The following is a 20,520-nucleotide window of genomic DNA, read 5'->3' as shown; positions in this document are numbered from 1 at the left end:
TGTGCTTACATCATTTTTATTGGCTGCAACTATTTGACAAAGATCAATGATGCTTTTTTTCATCCGTCTAGGTATATCGTTGGTCTTCTATGGCTTTGCTATATGCCATCCTGATTCTTTTTGTGTGTGTATTGATGTTGGCTATGTGCATCTTAATTATGCAGATGTCGGGTATACGTTCATGGTGTTTTGTATCCCATTGATACTTCATTATGAGTTAATAAAAACTCCCTATTTCGAAAAACATATAGGTGATCCCTGATTTTACAGCTTATCGTTGTTTCCAGGGAACTGTCTATGTGCAAGTTGCCAGATATTTTTAGTTCCGGTCAGTTTTGTCTAGGCCGTTGGATTGACATCAAACAGACGAAGAAGATTGTTGTGTTGTAGAATGTCAACTGAATTGTTAAACTGATTCTTGTTTCGACAAGGTGTGGCTAATCTTGGGCGTACTCACTCTCCTTATCCTAACCCTGGGTTCCATTGAATTCGGGCAAAGAACTGATAGAATGCAGAGTATCTGCAAAGGTTCAGAGCTGAGCCCGAGCTCATTTGCTCCCTGGTGGATAGTAATTTAAAAAATAACCAAATAAAATGAAATGTTTACACTAAAAATGGTGGAACTTTCTAGGAGCTTGCAAAAATGTATCCTGATGACTTCGGAAGGAGCTTCGTCCAAAAAAATCAAAATCAAAGCTTCAAAATGTCCAATCTTTCTCGAGTTTTCTGAACTCCGATTTTTTAGGTGGGAGGGGGGGGGGGGGGGGGGGCAGAACTCCGTCGGGGTCATCTCAGCATATAAATCATAAAGATCATAGTACAAGTCACGTAGCTAGAGACCGACCTGGCAAAACGAAAAAGACAGCAAAACACTAGGCTTTGCACAAAGAAATGTCAACCAAGAAAAAGAAATACAATCAAGACCGAAGAATACCCTAAGCTTGACAGGAACGTCCATCACTTGCCTCCGACACCACCACAGCAGCCACCAAAAGAAAAAAAAAATGACGGATCACCTTCTCACCCGAGCTCGACGCGGCTCCATCACTGATATGCAACGTTGCGGACCTTCAAGGTGGCTCAGCAAAGACGAAGCCATTGCCGTTGAACAAATCAGACTGGATGCGCAATTTACTGTCTCTGTATACTAGTAATGAGACCGATGTACATACATTGTATATTACATATAGGGAGTGCCTAGAACTTAGCTGATCCAAAAATATGTATTTCTCAGTCTGTTGGCGTCATCAACGTTGAGTTAAGCCTGTTTAGTGGGCACGCCACGCGAGACGTAGGGGCAGCCTCGCCTAAAGCTATCGCGAGATGGGCCGGCTCAGGTGCGCGCAAGGCAACAGCCACAACATGGTTTTTTCATGTAGTTTGTTTTCATTTTTTGCTTTATTTTCTTACTTTTGTTTATAAGTATTTCTTTTTAGTCTGCATATAAATTTGAAAATATTAATCACGCATTTGCAAAATGTTACAAAAAAATGCACAATGTGTATGAAAAAAGTAGACATGAAAAATATTTCAAAAATGTTAACGCGGTATTTGAAAAATGTTAAATCTTTATATAAAAATGTTCTTGGTGTTTATAAAAAAATTATAATGTTTATGTAAAAAGTAGCCGTCCAAAAATAAATGCCTAAAAAATATCAATCATGTATATGGACAAATGTTAAACGTGTATATATAAAATGTTAAACATCTATAAAAAATTGTATCAGATGTATAAAAAATGTGCGATGTGTATGAAAATTGAAAAAAAAATACAACCAAACATATATTTGAACAAAAATGTTAACCATATACTCCCTCCGTACCAAAATATAAGACATTTTTCCAGTTCAATTTGAACTACAAAAAACGTCTTATATTTTCGTACAGAGGTAGTATATGCAAAATGTTAGGCCTATATTCAAAAGGTGTTTTAGATTTATACCAAAAATGTACAGTGTTTATGGAAACAATAGACATCGAAACAATTTTTGTAGAAAATTTTATTCATTTATTTGAAACATGTTAAACATGCATTCAGAAAACATTTCGATCATTGCACACCTTGTCAGAGTAAGTGACCACGGGTAGCCTAGTCGGCTCCCCCTGACCTTTCTGAAAAAATTATGAGCCGATCCGGCTCTCAAGAATCCAAGACATGGGGCCGCCTTCCCCTGGCCGGCTGTCTCCCAGGCCGGCTATTGGAAGGCGGCCCGATTTCAACCCTCATGAAGAAAGCCGCGGGAGGGCCGGCTCCGAGGAGCCGGTTGCGAGAAGGCCGACTCCAAGGAGCCGGCTCCCATAAAGCGGTCAAGACCGTACCCTCGAAGTCTGCATCCACATAACGGCGATGTGACGGGGCGTGACTACAGTGAAGCCTGCCACCCCCGAATCCCGGAACGCGCCTGGCACAGTGCGCCGTACGGGTGGCCATAGCCCGTCCGGCGCAGCACTGTTGCCACGTTGACCCTGATGTCATCCACGACGGGCTACCAGTATGGCCCACGGGTGGTGGGCCCCTCTGGGCAGAGAGACACCCGAAGGCGGCCTGGCCTCCCCCAGTCGGCCCAAGACGGAGCCGGCTCTCTCCAGTCGGCTTACCACCCCCTCGAAGGAGACGCCCCATTAAGGAGACAAGACGCGGTGAGGCTACAGTGGTCACCCGCCGGACGGCAGCACTATAGCCACGCTTACCTCGGCGAAGCCCTCGTCACCAAGATTGAGCAACAGTAACCAGCCACCGACAAAGCCCTGGACAGTGGGGCCTGCCTGTCGACCAAGGAGCCGGTAGCCGGCGGGACCCACCAGCCGGCGGGCCCCAGCAGCCAGCGCAGAAGTAGGAGAGCGAAGACACAGACGGTTGGGCCCCATGCCCAGCCGGATTATCATTGTACCCCTGGGGGGTAGGCCTATATAAACCCCTCGGGACACCCATGCAAAGGGGGATCCCTGCTAGTTTTAGACACCACGTAGGGAGGAGAAGAGAGCAAGTAGAGCCCTTCTTCCTCCTCTCGCCAAACAGCTCAAGGAGCATCGTGTAGCTACTTGTTCATCTAGTGATCATGCGGAGACCCCGCAGAGCAGCCGTAGGGGTGTTATCTCCACGGAGAGCCCCGAAGCTGGGTAAGATTCGCCGGCGTGCATGTCTTTGCCTCATCCCGTTTCCAGGCACCAGCGATGCTTTACTGGCTCCCACAATGATAAGCCACCCGTTGGCATATGTCACACCTACCACCCGACATTTGGCGCCCATCGTGGGGCCAGGTGCACCGTCGTCCGGAGACCTGTTCTGGACGGGAACCCTCTTCCTCCCCCGCGAGCGTAGCCAGACCATCACGCCCGATGGCGCTTGCCACGACGTGCTACAAGGCGTCACCAACATCTGTGCGGCGAGCAGCCTCGCCAATCTCCTTGACAAGACTCTCATCTCTGACGAGCTCGCCCCCGACGCGGGCACCGACCACCTCGTCAACCTCCTCGGCCAGCTCCACGTCTCCGGCGAGCCTGCCGTGGACTTGGAGTCGGTTGGCTCCACCATCCGATGCCTGTCGACTCCGACACGGCCTCATTCGACACCTTCCCCACCAACATCACAATCTACAACGACCCGCTTCCCCGAGCCGATGGCTGCGACACTGTCACCACCGAGGTGATGGTCATCGTCCATGACGGCGCTGCTGACGAGAGCGCCCACGACGCCCCGCACGCGGCGGTCCACGACTTGTCCATCCCCCTCCCGGCCGACGCCGATGCTGAAGCACTGGATGCTCACCGCCTCGCCCTCCTCGCGGAGGGCCGAAAGTTGGTTTCCATGAGACGCCTCGCTGAGGCCCACCGACGCGAGGCCGACCGCGCCGCCTTTGGCACGCCGCCCCCAGGCGGGCCCAGCCGGGTCGGTGTTGTCAGACAGCATGGCGCTGTCGTTGCCGACACGTTAGGAGTCGACTGCCCAGTCTACGCCACTCCACTCGAGAACCTGCGCGCCGCCCAGGCGGCCTTAGACGAGCTAGATGGACTGGGGGCCGAAGAACTCCCCCACATGACCCGACGCATCCAGCAGCTGATCGATGCAGCCGCGCAGCGGCACGAGCCGACGCCCGCGCGGAAAGCCCTCCCTCGCGCCGAGATCACGGCGCGACGTCCCGGACGCCGACTGCGGGTAGAGACCGCGCGCGGCGCGAGAAAGAGTCGGCTGCCAGCCGAAGCCAAACCCGGATCTCCATCGAGCGAGACGCAGAAGGCCACCCTCGGGCCGTGGAGTGGCGGGGCAACCCGCCTCTGCCTCGGCCCTGTGGAGAGAGATATCCCACCCCTCCGCCTGTGGCGCATCCGACTCTCAGCAGCCGACTAGGTCACCGCGAAGGAGTCGGCGAAAACGACGCCCGCCATCGGATCGACCGCCTGGCGCGATCCCTGACGCTGGAAGAAGAAGACGATGTCGGTCCGCCTTGCTTCGGCCCCCGCATCCGTGACGAGCCCTTCCCCAAAGGGTTCTCGCTCCCAAGAGACACGCCCAAGTACAACGGCTCCGTGAAGTCGGAAGATTGGTTGATCGACTACACCACGGCGGTTAGCATAGCCAACGGAAACCGGCGCATTGCCGTGAAGTACGTGCCCCTCATGCTGCAAGGCACGGCGCGGACCTGGCTCAACAGCCTCAAACCACGCAGCATCAACAGCTGGCTAGATTTCACAGAAGCCTTCGTCCGCAACTTCACCAGCACCTACAAGCGAGCTCCCAAGCCCAGACAGCTCTCCTTGTGCGTACAAGGCCCCGCCGAGTCAATTCGCGACTACCTCACGCGTTGGGCCGAGCTCCGCAACTCTTGCGAAGGGGTGCACGAGGTGCAAGCCATAGAATACTTCACTGCCGGCCGAGAAGGCACCCTCCTCAAGCACAAGCTTCTCTGCGATGAGCCGACTACCCTCGACGAGCTTCTGGACATAGCGGACAAGTACGCCACCGCCGACTCCTCAATGAAGACCGAGCTCCGGGTAGACGCGTCCGGAAAAGTACTCAACCCGGCGCCCAAGACGCCGGCTAGGGATTCCGGCCGACGCCCACACTCGAATGACCACAAGCGCAAGGGCCCCGCGCCGCCTCCCGCCAGTCGGCAGGTGGCCACAGTCGAAGACGTGCCGCCCAAAGGGCGGCCCGCGCCCAAGAAACCCAAGGGCGGCAGGCCGGCTTGGCAGCCGGCCTTCTCCTACGAGCAAACTCTCGACGCCCCGTGCAAGTTCCACAGCGGCGCGAAGCCGTCCAACCACACAACCCGGAAGTGCCATTGGCTCACCCGAATCTCCAAAGGCGAAGGGCTCGCGCCGCCTCCGCCTGCCGGCCCGCCGCCTCCGCCGGTCGTTCGGCCCGCAGTCGGAGCCGTGCATGATGAGTTCCCCGACGAGCATGCCGCCTATATCATCTTTACAAGCCAGCCCGAAGACCGGCACAGCAAACGCCGAGAGAACCAGGAAGTCAGCATGGTTGCTGCCAACCCCGCCGAGCACATGCACTGGTCAGAAAAACCTATCAGCTGGAGCCGGGCCGACCACCCAGAGGTGATGCCATCTCCCGGCTCTTATGCGTTGGTTCTGGATGCCACCCTTGCAACGGACAGACGCGCCGCCCGCTTCTCCCGTGTGTTGATAGACGGCGGGAGCAGCATCAACATCTTGTACCGCGACACCCTGGAGAAGCTGAATGTCAAGACAAAGCAACTCATGCCTACTCGGACAGTGTTCCATGGCATCGTACCCGGCCTGTCCTACACCCCCATTGGCAAGATCAAGATTGATGCACTTTTTGGGGACAAGGAGCATTTCCGCCGGGAAGCGATCTGGTTTGAAATGGTGGACCTGGAGAGCCCTTACCATGCATTGCTTGGCCGACCTGCCTTGGCCAAATTCATGGCAGTTCCCCACTATGCATACCTCAAGATGAAAATACCAAGCACCAAAGGCGTCATCACCGTAGCCGGCGATTACAAGAAGTCCTCTGAGTGCGCAGCAGCCAGCAGCCGGCTGGCCGAGTCCCTTGTGATTGCCGAAGAAAAGAAGATGTTGGACCGAGTCGTGGCCATAGCCGGCAAGCAGTCGGCCTTGTCCCCCGATCCCAAGGAGCATGATGCTCAAGGATCTTTCAGCCGGCCAAGGAGACGAAGAAGATACCTCTTGACCCCGAGCACCCAGAGAGGTTTGCCGTCATCGGGGCAAACCTAAACAACAAATAGGAAGGCGAGCTCGCCGATTTCCTCCGTGAGAATCGGGACATCTTTGCATGGTCCCCCAAGGACAAGCCGGGCGTTCCGAAGGAATTCGCCGAGCACAAACTACACATCTGAGAAGACGCAAAGCCAGTCAAACAACCCCTCCGCCGACTGTCGGAGGAGAAACGCATGATTGTGGGAGAGGAGATAGCCCGGCTTCTGGCAGCCGGCTTCATTATGGAAGTTTTCTTTCCAGAGTGGCTCGCCAACCCGGTCCTCGTGCTAAAGAAGAACAACAAGTGGCGCATGTGTATAGACTACACGAGCCTCAACAAGGCCTGCTCCAAAGATCCCTTTGCCCTGCCAAGGATTGACCAAGTGATAGACTCCACGGCCGGATGTGAGCTGTTGAGTTTCTTGGATGCTTACTCAGGGTATCACCAGATAAAGTTAGATCTGGCAGACCTTGTGGTGAAGATGGAGAAGCGCGGCACCTTGCTGGAAGACCTCAAGGAAACATTTGAGAACCTATGCCGGTTCCAAATCAAGCTTAACCCCGAGAAATGCATGTTCGGAGTACCAGCCGGCCAGCTCCTAGGCTTCTTGGTCTTCGAACGCGGCATCGAATGCAACCCAGTAAAGATCAAGGTCATTGAGAGAATGGCGATTCCCACCAAGCTTCGAGACATCCAGAAGTTCACCGGGTGCTTGGCCTCCCTAAACCGCTTCATCAGCCGGCTCGGAGAGAAAGCTCTCCCCCTCTACCGCCTCATGAAGAAGACCACTCACTTCGAGTGGAATGACCAAGCTGACTAAGCTTTCCACGAGCTGAAGAAGATGCTGGCCACACCGCCAGTCCTGGCGGCGCCGACCGAGAAAGAGCCCATGCTCCTCTACATTGCCGCAACCAACCGGATGGTCAGCACTGTCATCGTAGTCCAACGCCCAGAAGAAGGCCGAGCCCAGCCGGTCCAGAGGCCGGTGTACTATTTGAGCGAGGTGATGTCTACCTCGAAGCAGAACTACCCGCACTACCAGAAGATGTGCTACGGCGTGTACTTCGCGGCCAAGAAGCTGAAGCCCTACTTTCAAGAGCATCCCATCACGGTTGTATGCACCGCCCTGCTGGCCGAGATCATAGGCAGCCGGGATGCATCCGGCCGGGTGGCGAAATGGGCCATCGAGCTGGCCCCTTACGCGATCTTCTACCAGCCTGGCACCGCCATCAAATCCCAAGCATTGGCCGACTTCCTCGTCGACTGGGCCGAGACCCAGTACCTGCCGCCGGCTCCCAACTCCACTCATTGGCGCATGCACTTCGATGGGTCCAAGATGCGCACCGGCTTGGGAGCCGGCATCGTCCTCACCTCTCCCAAAGGCAACAAGCTCAGATACACGCTGCAAATCCACTTTGCCGCCTCCAACAACGTGGCCGAGTATGAGGCGCTCATACACGGGCTCCGGCTTGCCAAAGAACTCGGCATTCGCCGGATCCTATGTTATGGCGACTCGGACTTGGTGGTCCAGCAATCATCCGGCGACTGGGATGCCAAGGACGCAAATATGGCAAGCTACCGCTTCCTCATTCAGCAGATCAATGGGTATTTTGAAGGATGCGAGTTCCTCCATGTACCGCGAGCCGACAATGAGCCAGCTGATGCTCTGGCTCGAATAGGCTCCACCCGGCAAGCAATACCAACCGGCGTCTCTCTACAACGCCTCCTCAAGCCGTCTATCAAGCCGTCTCCAGAGTCCGATTTCATCTTCGTGCCGCCTGACCCCGACGCGGCCGGGTCCGGCTCGAAGAACCAAGCAGGTGGCCCGGGGACTTCGATAGTCGGCCAGGGGGTATCCGCAGGCGGCTCGGGGACTTCCGTAGTTACGCCCGACCTGGGGACTGCCTCACCCGGCTCGGGGACTGCGGTAGTCGGCCCGGAGACTACACCAACACAACAGGCGGCGGTCGACTCCAGCATTTCACCGCCCAGCCTGCCCGCGCTGGTCGCAGTAGCCGTTTTGGCAATAGAAGAAGTCGCAGCTCCGTCATGGGCTCAATCCATCCTCAACTTCCTAATAAACCAAGATCTGCCGGCTGACGAAGTAGAGGCAAGACAAGTCCAACGCCGAGCCAGAGCATACACAATCGTCAACAGAGAGCTCGTCAAGCGCAGTGTCACTGGAGTCCTCCAGCGATGCGTCGAGCAAGAGAAGGGCATTGCAATCCTCAGAGACATCCACCAAGGAGAATGCGGCCACCATGCGGCCTCAAGATCACTCGTCGCCAAAGCCTTCCGCCATGGTTTCTTTTGGCCGACTGCTTTGGATGACGCCAAGGAGTTAGTTAAACATTGCAAAGGGTGCCAACTCTTCAGCTCCAAGCAACACATGCCGGCTTCAGCACTCAAGACCATTCCCCTCACTTGGCCCTTCGCCGTTTGGGGACTGGACATGGTGGGCCCATTCAAGACGGCGCGCGGCGGCATGACACATCTGCTTGTCGCCGTGGACAAATTCACCAAATGGATTGAAGCAAAGCCGATCAAGAAGCTGAATGGGCCGACTGCCGTCACATTTATCGCAGATATAACAACTCGGTACGGCGTGCCACACAGCATCATCACCGACAATGGCACAAATTTCGCCAAGGGAGCCTTGGCACGTTTCTGCGCGACGCAAGGCATCCGGTTGGATCTAGCATCCGTCGCCCACCCGCAGTCAAACGGCCAGGTCGAGCGAGCCAACGGCCTCATCCTTTCCGGCATCAAGCCCCGACTGATCGTACCACTGGAGCGTTCAGCCGGCTGTTGGCTCGATGAGCTGCCGGCTGTCCTCTGGAGTCTGCGCACTACACCAAACAAGTCAACCGGCTTCACCCCTTTCTTCCTCGTGTATGGTGCCGAGGCGGTCATCCCAACTGACATCGAGTTCGACTCGCCTCGAGTAACCATGTACACGGAAGCGGAGGCCAAGGAAGCACGAGAAGACGGCGTCGACCTGCTGGAAGAAAGCCGGCTGTTAGCCCTCAGCCGGTCCGCCATCTATCAGCAGGGCCTGCGCCGCTACCACAGCCGGAAGGTCAAGCCAAGATCCTTCCAAGAGGGCGATCTTGTGCTCCGGCTGATCCAGCGAACAGCCGGCCAGCACAAGCTCTCGGCCCCTTGGGAGGGCCCCTTCGTCATCAGCAGAGCCTTAGGCAACGACTCCTACTACCTGATCGACGCGCAGAAGCCGAAGGCACGAAAGAGAGACGACTCCGGCAAGGAGTCGGAACGACCATGGAACGCCAACCTCCTCCGAAGGTTTTACAGCTGAAATGCAGTATGTATCACGCTAACTTTTGTACTAAGTACGAGACAATAGGGCCCCCGAGGAGAGCTCGGGGACTGCCATCTTTTGTCTATAAATGAAAAGTATCATGCTTATGGCCTTGTCATTGCATTCACTTTTTTCCGTCCGGCACCGGGTTCGACTAGTCGGCCCGGGGACTGGCCGCCTGGAGTTATATTAGAAGTCCTACCCGCAGTCAGACAAGTAGTGTGCCGGCTCCCAAGCCTTCTCTTGCCAAAAGTCGCAGTTCGAAGAACCGGCTGTCCGGCTGGCAAGAGTTAAGGGCAGGAACGGGTGCCCACACGAAAAACGGCTAGGGACTAACGGACTAATATAACAAAAGCCGGTTTTTCTCCCACCGCCGACCGGCTACCAGAGTAGCCGGCCGGCCGGCTTCCATTCACCTCGCTCCAATCTAAGGAAGCTCAAGTATTTGCCTTCCCAGAAGGGGAAGGCGGCAAAGGAAACAGCCTAAGGATAAAAAGCATACGTGAATGGAAACCAAACATGCACACGATAATATTTACATAAAAGACCTTCAAAAGGCCAGCATTCAACATAGTTTGGATACACCCCCAGTGGGTGGAACTGCGGAAGCTTAATAAAATTGTTCAGAAGGCAACAAGCAGGAAAAAACAAGGACGGCAGATTAAGCCGGCGGAGCGACTGACGAGTCGGGCAGGTCGGTGGAGACGGCAGTGCCGGCTGGAGGAGTGGCCGGCTGGCGAACCTCGGCATGGTCACCGCCTCCCGCAGAAGGCGCGCTTGCGCGCGCCTCGTTGCTGGAGGCACGGTCAGGCTGAGGCTGGCTGGCTGTTCCACCGGCCGGCTCGACGTCTTCGCTTTCCTCTCCTTCGTCGTCTTCGCCTTCATCGCTGGAGGCGATCTCTTCTGCCGAGTCTTCACCCGCCGCCGGGTCCAGCCCGAACCACTCCTCCGGCTGGGCAACACCGTCATCATTAATCTCGGGAGCGAAGACGCTGATGTCAGTACACTCGGCGATTGTCGATGCGTGCTGAGCGATAGCCGGCCGCACCTCCGCTAGCTCTTCGTCGGCCTCCAGCCGCCAGGTGCGCAGCTGGTCCAGGTTCAGCCCCGGATACCAAGCTCGGACGAACTCCAGCGCCCGCCCAGCTCCAAGCCGGGCCGCCGACGCCTTCCAGGCCTCGAAGCGGCCAACCGCAACCTCCAGCCAGTCGGCAGTCCGACTCGGGGTGCGGGGAATCATCTCGCTTGGCCAGAGGGCGGCCAACACCTGCGCTCCGGCGCGCTGGAGGCGGCGGAGCATACGATGAGCCGGCTGCAGCCGCGCTTGGACCGCCAAGAGTTGCTCTTCGAGCGACCGACTCGCGTCCGGCGCGACTTCAGCCCCCGCCTGCCGGCGCGCTTCGCGATGGGCCTCGATGGTTTGGGCGGCGAAGACGGAGTAGCCAGGAAAGTAGTCTGCACAGAGAATAAAAAGCAGCTCAAGTCAGAACACAAGTCAGGCGGCAAGGGGCAGGCAAGGAGCGAGGAAGGCGGCTTACCGTCGATCAAATCCTCAATACGGCCGAAGCCTTCATTCAGCGCTTGCCTGGTCTCAGCCCAGCCCGCCGCTTCAGTCTCGAACTCGGCCTTCAGGGCGGCTTCGTTATCCTGCGCCTTCTTCAGAGCCGCCTTGTGGCTCTCCTCCTGGTCAGCCAGCTTCTTGGCCAGGCGGTCACGCTCCAGGACCAAGGCGTCGTACTCGGTTTCCTTGGCACGAAGGGCGGCCTGCGCCTCGCTGAGCTGCCCCCTTAAGTCGGCATTGGCTTCTGCGAGCACGAAAGACAAAAGAAAAACCAGTAAGGTGAAGTCGTCAGGAAAGATCCGACCCGACTGCTCAGCAGTCGGCCCGAATCTCGGGGACTACACCCAGTGGGTGCGCTGACGCGCCCCCACAGGAGATGAACGAAACCAAGTACGTACTCCGGCTGCTGATCAGGTCTTCGGTTCTCCGACCCAGCTCCTGAGCCTGGGAGTTGAAGGCGGCAGCGCGGAGGTTATGATACTCCTGGAAGATTAGACAGGAGGCGAGAATAAGGTAGTCGTCAAGGAAGATCCGACCCGACTGCTCAGCAGTCGGCCCGAATCTCAGGGACTACACCCAGTGGGTGCGCTGACGCGCCCCCACGGAAGAAATCAAGAGAACAAAGCAACCAAAGATAGAAGACTCACCCGGATGACGGCCCGTGTCGCAAGGAACTCCTGGGTGTATTGCTGCAGCGAGGCGGCTTGGGCCTGAAGCCGGTTCCGAACCTCTTGGGCCGCCACATTCAGCTCGCCCGTCCCGCCGCTGGGAGTCCACTCGGACGTGCCGGTGCTGGCCGCCTCCAAGGCCTCCGCCGTCTGGCTGGCACCCGTAGCTCGGTGCGGCTCCGGCGCAGCGGTGCCTCCCATGCGCGCTGGCGCATTGCCAGCTGCACCTCGAGGCCGGCTCCTGCTTCCGGCTCACCCCCAGCCGGCTGCTCTGGCGCCGCAGCCGACTGGCCGCCTTGGCCCGCTCCGGTTGGCGCTGCCGGCGGCGCCCTCTCCACGAAGATCACGGAGTCCTCCCTCCGCTCCATCACCGGCGGTTCTTGGTCGACCTCCTCCAGCGGAGGCACAGGAATGTTGGGGGCCACGGCGCGGAGGGGAATGGCTAGCAGCGGAGGCTGGTTGTGCGAAGCCTCCGCCTCCGTCTCCGCAGCTGCCGCCTCCGCCCGGGCCTTGGCTGCTGCATCGGCCTGCTCCTTCGTCGCCTGGGCGGCCCTTCGCTCCGCCGCCTCCCGCTCCTCCCGCGCCTCTCGTGCGTTCCGCTCCGTGGCCTCCCTGAGGTCGGCGCGGGGATCCACGCGGCGGGAGCCTGAAGACCCTCCAGTCGGCCCGACTACGGAGCCGCCCGGACCCCGCTCAAGGGAAAGCGGCGCCCTGTCCGGCGAGCAAAGAAAGGTTTAGAAGAGTTTTCAATCGAAAAGAAGAACAACAAAAAATATGTATCCAAGCATTCGACGACTTACGCTGAGATCGCCTGCGGCTGCTTCACCGCCTTGCGGAAGCGGGCCGCCTTCGCGGCCGCCTCATCTCGCTTGGTCGCCGCTGTGGAAGCCTTGGACTTCTTCGGCCGGCTGCCGAAGAGGATCGACACGGCCCGGTGCTTCTGGGCACTGCCGCCAGCAGCCGGCGCGGCGGACGAGCTCGCGCCTTGATGATCAGGCGTCGGCTGGCGGCGCGGGGCGACTTCGACCTCAGCATCATCCGGCCAGTCCTCGAAGCCGGTCGTGAGCCCCGCGCCTCCGACCTCGTCGCTTTCCCCCACGATGGCGTCTTCCATGGCGCGGTCAGGGACGAGCTGGCGCTCTACCCCTGCGGCCCCGGTCATCGGCGGAAGGAGAGGGTTCTGCTAGGGGCAAACCGACTGATCAGAGGCCGGCTATCATGAGGCCGGCTACCAAAAAAAACTTAAAAACTTATGACGGGCAGAGGGTTGGCGCGAGAGTACGGCCCCTTGCCGTACCGGCAATCCTCAGCGAGCTTGCAGTTGGAGATATAGTTCACCATGTAGGAGACCTCCGCATGAGGCATCTCCCTGGTACTCAGCCGGCTTGGGTCGAAGCGGCCGCTCATCTGACAAACCATGTGAGGCCGGCTTTGGAGGGGAAGAACCCGGCGCTCCACGAAGGCGGCCACCAAGTCGGCTCCGGTCCGGCCCTCCGACTGGATCATCACCCGAAGCCGGGAGACGGCTGCATTCCCAGCCTGAGACAACGACCTGGCCTGGTAGCTCCATGAAGGTCGCCTCCCAGCCGGCGGGCCGGCTTCATAAGCCGCCAGGTTGACATAGTCGCCTTGCTGCGCGACATTCTTCACGTAAAAGTATGACTTCTGCCAGAGCTTCACCGACTGGATCAGCGGGATGGGCGGGAACGGGTTGTTCTCGCCCGACCGCCTCATGGCAATATAGGCTCCGCAGGGGGCAGGCATGCCGTGATGACGGTGCCGAGTTTGCTCTGGAAGAATTCCGCCCAGAGCTCGAGCGTGGGGAGGACCCCAAGGAAGCCTTCGCACAGCGTGACGAAGGCCGACAGCAGCATCACCGCATTGGGCATGAGGTGATGCAGCTGGAGGTTGTAGAATTCGAGGAAGGCTCGGAGGAACCCGCTCGCCGGAAGGCCGAAGCCGCGCAGGCAGTGCGAGCGGAAGATCACCTGCTCGTCCTCCTCCGGTGCCGGCGAAATCTCCTTCTCCGGCGCTAGACGAACCCGAACGAAGTTCTCGCCGGGCAGGCGTCGCGTCTGGCAGAGGAACTCGACGTGGTTCTCATGGATGTTGGAGCCATCCCACGAGCTTGACAGCGCCATGGGGCAGCGCGGCGAGAAGCAAGACGATGCGGCGGCGGAACGAAGCGACGGCGGAACGGCGCGGCGAAGAGCTGCTGCAGGAAAGAGACGAAGAAGGAGGGCGAGAAGGGGCGGAGTGAGGGAGAGTGCGCGAGCCTTTGCCGCTCCCCCTCCTCCTACTACTTATAGACCGCGCGGCGGAGCCGAGGAGGCGCGGCGTGGGGGAACGTGGGGATCAACTGCGCCCACTCGCCCACGTCCCACGATTATTGTGCCTTGATGGTAGAATAGAACCGCCGCGGGAAGGCGAGCGGTCCATGTGGGCCGCGGAAGATCCGCGCTCGGACCGAGGCCTGCAAGTGGCGGGCCCGGGTCTGCGGCGGCGTCCCGTCGCGCGTGTACGTTGGCAGGATTTCCTCGCCACGTGGCCCGCGTTCCCGCCTACGAGAAACGGAGCTTTTCCGAAGACGGCGCGCACAAGCAAAGCCGGCCCCTCAGGATAGGAAGCTGACCAAGCTTCTCGTCCCTTTATCAGCCTCGAAGCTCGCCCAGCTTCGGGGACTACTGTCGGAGTAAGTGACCACGGGTAGCCTAGTCGGCTCCCCTGGCCTTTCTGAAAAAATTACGAGCCGATCCGGCTCTCAAGAATCCAAGACATGGGGCCGCCTTCCCCTGGCCAGCTGTCTCACAGGCCGGCTATTGGAAGGCGGCCCGATTTCAGCCCTCATGAAGAAAGCCGCGGGAGGGCCGGCTCCGAGGAGCCGGCTGCGAGAAGGCCGACTCCAAGGAGCCGGCTCCCATAAAGCGGTCAAGACCGTACCCTCGAAGTCTGCATCCACATAACGGCGATGTGACGGGGCGTGGCTACAGTGAAGCCTGCCACCCCCGAATCCCGGAGCGCGCCTGGCACAGTGCGCCGTACGGGTGGCCATGACCCGTCCGGCGCAGCACTGTTGCCACGTTGACCCTGATGTCATCCACGACGGGCTACCAGTACGGCCCACGGGCGGTGGGCCCCTTCGGGCAGAGAGACACCCGAAGGCGGCCTGGGCTCCCCCAGTCGGCCCAAGACGGAGCCGGCTCTCTCCAGCCGGCTTGCCACCCCCTCGAAGGAGACGCCCCATTAAGGAGACAAGACGCGGTGAGACTACAGTGGTCACCCGCCGGATGGCAGCACTGTAGCCACGCTTACCTCGGCGAAGCCCTCGTCACCAAGATTGAGCAACAGTAACCAGCCACCGACAAGGCCCTGGACAGTGGGGCCTGCCTGTCGACCAAGGAGCCGGTAGCCGGCGGGACCCACCAGCCGACGGGCCCCAGCAGCCGGCGCAGAAGCCGGAGAGCAAAGACACAGACGACTGGGCCCCACGCCCAGCCAGATTACCATTGTAACCCCGGGGGGTAGGCCTATATAAACCCCCCGGGACACCCATGCAAAGGAGGATCCCTGCTAGTTTTGGACACCACGTAGGAAGGAGAAGAGAGCAAGCAGAGCCCTTCTTCCTCCTCTCGCCAAACAGCTCAAGGAGCATCGTGTAGCTACTTGTTCATCTAGTGATCATGCGGAGACCCCGCAGAGCAGTAGTAGGGGTGTTATCTCCACGGAGAGCCCCGAAGCTGGGTATTATTCGCCGGCGTGCATGTCTTCGCCTCATCCCGTTTCCAGGCACCGGCGATGTTTTACTGGCTCCCACAATGATAAGCCACCCGTTGGCATATGTCGCACCTACCACCCGACACACCTGGGGTCAAAAGGCCCCGCCTTTCTTTCACGATTTGCTTCAATCGTAGATCAATCCCAATAGTATTATGTAGATGTCGCTCCATGATGATAAAACACATATTGATCCGATCTTCAGTAGGTGTCGTGTTTGATGCCGCTCGTTTCAAAAAACCTGCTACACGTGTCGTTGCACGCCATTTCTCCTACTGTAGTGACACTACGAGAGTACTACGAAATATTCTTGTAAATTAACATAAAACTTGTGATTTGCTACAAAGCAAATGATAGTTGCCATGAACCAAGGTTGGTCGGTTCCTTAGACATAGTTTATGATGTGGTAAGAGAAAAGCATATTTATGACTAAGTGTGTATGTTCTCTAAAACAATAGAAAGCACTAGGGATCAGCAATCTGATCCCTAGCATCCATCAGGCCTCTCCCAATGTTCCATGATGTAAATATATGCTAAGCATGCCACTTTGACTAAAAAACGACATGTCAAGACAATTAAGGAAGAGAGAGAGAGAGAGCTCGTCCCTAGAAAGAAACAATGTCAAGCGCACGAACTTAGACAAACACTAAAACGAAGGAAGTCCATCAATGCATGAAAGAATTTAGTTGCTAAATTATTAATTGAAAGGAGCTGCCCTACAACAAATTAAACACCTATGTATTGGAAACTTTAGTTGCTAAGATCTTTAATGCGCTTAACACCTCATCTAAGCACCCAAGCATTGGAAGATCTGCCTCAAACCAGTCAGTCTTTGTGATGGAAGAACAAACTGACGATGCAATATTGGTCTGACGATTTGGAAATGATTAGTCGTATGAGGGAAAGTGTTTCCCTCTTTTTTTTCTCACAGCAGTAGCAGCGACAACAACACGAACAATAATACTACAAGGACCCAAATATGTGCGCAACCGTCGGCTGAAGGGCAGGCTCCAGCGAACATTTTTGTTCACTGGGGGACGTGGGAGTTCCTATTCAACACAACGGGCTCTGGGGTAAGGTGCAACCCCCCCCCCCCCCCCTGCGGTCCCACATACGCCCTCATGGGTCTGCCATGTGCGGCACAGGAAGCCGGAATCCCCCTTTTTTTACAGCTTCAAGTTATTAATTTAAGAAAAAATTAGGATTTCAAAAAGTGGCAGATTGTGAAAACAATGTTTGTGAATTTGAAAAATGTTTGTGAAATGATAATTGCTCACGGATTCAAAAAATGTTCGTAATTTCAAAAAATGTTCACAATTTCAGAAAGTATTCATGAATTTATAAAAAAAGTTCCACATATTAAAAAATGTTAGGGAATTTCGAACATTGTTCCCAAATTTAACAATATTCACAAAAGTCAGAAATGTTCACTAATTCAAAAAATATTCATGAATTTATAAAAATATATTCACGGTATTCAAATGTTTGGAAATTTCAAAAATTGTTCCCAAATTTCAAAGAATGTAGCTGTGGAGGACGACGACCACAGAGACCGTGGGTAGCGGAGCTACAATCTGGAGCTCCCTCAAATCCATCAGCCGGTGCTGAGAACCAACCGCTGTTGTCGGACTTGCCCATTGCTTGGTCGAGGAGAGGAGAGGAGATAAGAGGGGAAGAGAGGCGAGGAAAGGATGGGGTTGGCCGTTGCCTCCTATGTTTAAATAGGCAGGGCAGTCAAACCAATGCCGCTTCAATACGATGCAACGGCCGGAGTAGGCTTCTTGGTCGCTGCATGAGCATTGAAGCGACGCCGCCCTCCCGTCCGGTCACGTCCATCTGACCGGCATCATCCAATCGCGCCTGCTCTGGAGCGACAGGACTGCATGAATGTGTGGCAGCGATTCGGGAGCAGGACATGGCGACAATGACTTTGGGAGCATTCCATACGTAGCACGAGTCTAGACGCCTGCAAAGCTCTCCGGTTTGGTGCCAGTTTGTGGGATTTTGGACGATGGGGCGCCCGCGGATGTTTGCAACACAACTTTAGGTGGCAAATAACGTTTGTACGCCGCGGTCCGGACGTTTAGTGGCGCTCTGATGTACACCTTTGGAGCTACCCTAGGGGCCCTTTAAACGTTGAACCTAACTACAACCATTACTTTGACTAACAGAATATAAATAAAATGTCACAAAAATTAGGTTGACACCACATGTTGGGTGGCCCATAGATCGTCATGTTCGTCTGCCTTCCGCATCGTAGAACTCGGCCAAGATAGTTGGACACCACATGCATGTAGATCTTCTTCCTCTTGCATGAACGCTTGACACCAGAAAAGGCAGCTCATGGCGCCTGACAGCCGCCGCATCTATGGCCACATCAATGTCGGTCGCAACATCATGGCAACACCCCGCAAGCCAGCGCCCACAACACCCGTCGCCTCCGTCACAACATCATCAACCCAATGTCGTCGTCGTGCCCACCAACCCTGCTCGCAGCACTGCCACGACGCCATTACAGAACTGTCGACCGCCATTGCAGGACCATGTGCCGCCCATTGCAACATGCAACACACGGGCGGAGGACACGGTAGGGCGAGGTGGGGCGCTTGCCCTACCTTGATTTCTTGTAAGCTAGCACATATGCCCGTGCGTTGCAATGGGAGATAGATTTTCTTGCGACAAGCAACGGGAAAGATAATTGATAAAAAAATTCAATATTTTTAGAAAAACACGAAAAAAACTTAGAAACATCAATAGTTTTTGAAATTCACAAACAATATTTACATTTTTTTGTATTTTTAATTTTCTGAAAGGGAAACATTCAAAACAATTTTAGAAAATGTTTTCTTAGACGCAAAAATTATTTTGGATTTTTTAGCATTTTACTAAAATAAGAATATTTTACAATATAGAACATTTTATAATATATTCATTTTCGTAAAAACAATCTCTATTTTTTTTAAAAACACAAACTTTTTTTAAAACTGCGAACATTTATTTAAAAAGAGTGCACATTTTCTGAATGTTAAGAAACTTTTGAAACGGGAATTTTTATAAATTTCGAACATTTTTAAAAACATGAACAATATTTTGAAATTCTGACCCTTTTTTAATATTTGAAAAATAATTAAATTCTCAATACTTTTGTAAACTTTTACTTTACAAAAAAATAAAAATAAATAATCAGTAAAGGAAACGGAAATATAAAATAGAAATAGAAAGGAACAGAAAAAAAAAAGAAAAACCGAAAATGAGAAATGGACGGGCCCATTGTTAGGCGCCCTGTGAGAAGCTTCTGCTATCTAGCGTTCCATGCGACAAATAAGGTTTCTCAACTGCTTGGGCAATATTAAGTGGGCTGGCTTCGTTGGGCCAGAGCCCGTGTGGTCGAATTATTTTTTAATGGGAAACATTCAAAAGAATTTGAGAAAATGTTTGCTTAGACGCAAAAATTATGTTGGATTTTTGAACATTTCACTAAAACAAGTATATTTAAAATATGAATAATTTTATAATATGTTAATTTTTTTAAAAACAATCTCGAATTTTTCTGAAAAACACAAACATTATTTTTAAAGCGAACGTTTATTGAAAAAGAAACACATTTTTTGAAAGTTGAGAAAACCGTGAAACGGGATTTTTCATAACTTTTGAACACATTTGAGAACAGGAACAATATTTTAAAATTCAGACAATTTTGTAATATTTGAAACAAACTTCCAAATAGTTTTATAAATTTTTACTTCAGAAACAAATATAAAATAAAGAAGAAATAAAGGAAAAGTAAATGTAAAAGAGAAAGTTTTTTTTTTGAGACAAAAATATAAAAGAGAAAGTGAAAGAAACAGAAAAAATATATAAATAGAAAAACCGAAAATGAGAAACGGGCCGGCCCATTCTCAGGCGCCCTATGGGAAGCTTCTGCTATTTACCGCTCCGTGCGACTAATAAGGACTTCCCAACTGTGTGTGCATCGTTAAGTGGGTTAGCTTCTTTGGGCCAGAGTGCGCGTGGCTCAATTTCTTTTCAAAGGTAAACATTCATGTTTTCTTAGACCCAAAAATTAATCTGGATTTTTCAACATTTCCTTAAAACATGAATATTTTAAAATATGAAACATTTTATGATTTGTTTATTTTTGTAAACCATATTATTTAAACACAAACATTTTTCTAAAAATGCTAGCATTTATTTATAAAGAGAAAACATTTTCTGAATGTTGAGAAATTTTTGAAACAAGAATTTTTATAAGTTTTAAATGTCTGACCATTTTTAAGTATTTGAAGAAAAATAAAATTCTAAATATTTTTTAAAAAAATTTACTTCACAAATAAAATTAAAAATAAAGAAGAAGTAAAGGAGAAGGAAATATAGAAGAGAAAGAGAAAGGAACGAAAAAATAGAAATAGAACAACCGAAAATGAGAAACGGGCCGACCCATTCTTAGGCGCCCTGTGGGAAGCTTCTACTATTTAGCGCTCTATGTGACAAATAAGGTCTTCCCAACTACGTGGGCAATATTAAATGGGCTGGCTTCGTTGGGCCAGAGAGTGCGTGGCCCAATTACGAAATTCTGGACAAACCTTTTTTTCGTTTTTAGCGGATAGACGCACAAAAATTTAGTACCACCTCGGAAAGAAAAAATCTTTTTCGATGGTGAATGGATGAAAATTTGAAGAAACTCGCCTTGCTTTATTAGTAGGTATAGATATAGATTGTTACTTTGTTTTTTAGGTGAACATAAATTTTTACTAGGTATAGGTATACATCGATCTAATTTGATCTGGTCGCTAATAACAACCGTCAAACGTTTTCTTGGGCCGTGATTTAACGTGGACACCTTATTGGGCCGGGTAACCAACCTCGCCAGCCACAACCCCCCCCCCCCTAGTCGCACGCCGGCACGCGCACAACCTCGCTCGAAGGCTCGATTCATTTGTCCAAGCCGCCACGCCCACCCGAGCGAGAGTAATTGTGTTTGTCTCCCCTGTCTCTAGGGTTT

This window comes from Triticum aestivum, chromosome 1A (genome assembly GCF_018294505.1).
Source record: "Triticum aestivum cultivar Chinese Spring chromosome 1A, IWGSC CS RefSeq v2.1, whole genome shotgun sequence".
In the NCBI taxonomy this organism is placed as follows: Eukaryota; Viridiplantae; Streptophyta; class Magnoliopsida; order Poales; family Poaceae; genus Triticum; species Triticum aestivum.
The sequence above is the reverse complement of the archived record's forward strand: the minus strand, read 5'-3'. Positions refer to the sequence as shown.